Here is a 1,547-nt window from a genome sequence, read left to right as displayed (position 1 = left end):
CATATCCCCACAGTGTCCCCATATCCCCACAGTGTCCCCATATCCCCACAGTGTCCCCATATCCTCACAGTGTCCCCACAGTGTCCCCATATCCCCACAGTGTCCCCATATCCCCACAGTGTCCCCATATCCTCACAGTCTTCCCGTGTCCCCACAGTGTCCCCATATCCCCACAGTGTCCCCATATCCCCACAGTGTCCCCATATCCCCACAGTGTCCCCATATCCTCACAGTGTCCCCATATCCCCACAGAGTCCCATATCCCCACAGTGTCCCCATATCCTCACAGTGTCCCTATATCCTCACAGTGTCCCCGTGTCCCCACAGAGTCCCCAAATCCCCACAGTGTCCCCATATCCCCACAGTGTCCCCATATCCTCACAGTGTCCCCATATCCCCACAGTGCCCCCATATCCTCACAGTGTCCCCATATCCTCACAGTGTCCCCATATCCCCACAGTGTCCCCATATCCCCACAGTGTCTCTATATCCCCACAGTGTCCCCATATCCCCACAGTGTCCCCATATCCTCACAGTGTCCCATATCCTCACAGTGTCCCCATATCCCCACAGTGTCCCATATCCCCACAGTGTCCCCATATCCTCACAGTGTCCCCATATCCCCACAGTGTCCCCATATCCCCACAGTGTCCCCGTATCCTCACAGTGTCCCCATATCCTCACAGTGTCCCCATATCCCCACAGTGTCCCCCTATCCCCACAGTGTCATCATATCCCCACAGTGTCCCCATATCCCCACAGTGTCCCCATATCCCACAGTGTCCCCATATCCCCACAGTGTCCCCATATCCCCACAATGTCCCCATATCCTGACAGTGTCCCCATATCCCCACAGTGTCCCCGTATCCTCACAGTGTCCCCATATCCTCACAGTGTCCCCGTGTCCCCACAGTGTCCCCATATCCCCACAGTGTCCCCATATCCCCACAGTGTCCCCACAGTGTCCACATATCCCCACAGTGTCCCCATATCCCCACAGTGTCCCCGTGTCCCCACAGTGTCCCCATATCCCCACAGTGTCCCCACATCCCCACAGTGTCCCCATATCCCCACAGTGTCCCCACATCCCCACAGTGTCCCCACATCCCCACAGTGTCCCCATATCCCCACAGTGTCCCCATATCCCCACAGTGTCCCCATATCCCCACAGTGTCCCCGTATCCCCACAGTGTCCCCATATCCTCACAGTGTCCCACATCCCCACAGTGTCCCCATATCCCCACAGTGTCCCCATATCCTCACAGTGTCCCCATATCCCCACAGTGTCCCCATATCCTCACAGTGTCCCCATAACCCCACAGTGTCCCATATCCCCACAGTGTCCCCATATCCCCACAGTGTCCCTATAACCCCACAATGTCCCCGTGTCCCCACAGTGTCCCCATATCCCCACAGTGTCCCCATATCCTCACAGTGTCCCATATCCTCACAGTGTCCCCATATCCCCACAGTGTCCCCGCATCCCCACAGTGTCCCCATATCCTCACAGTGTCCCCATATCCCCACAGTGTCCCCATATCCCCACA

The sequence above is a fragment of the Pristiophorus japonicus genome, chromosome 15, assembly GCF_044704955.1.
Source record: "Pristiophorus japonicus isolate sPriJap1 chromosome 15, sPriJap1.hap1, whole genome shotgun sequence".
In the NCBI taxonomy this organism is placed as follows: domain Eukaryota; kingdom Metazoa; phylum Chordata; class Chondrichthyes; family Pristiophoridae; genus Pristiophorus; species Pristiophorus japonicus.
Note: the sequence above shows the minus strand (reverse complement) of the source record.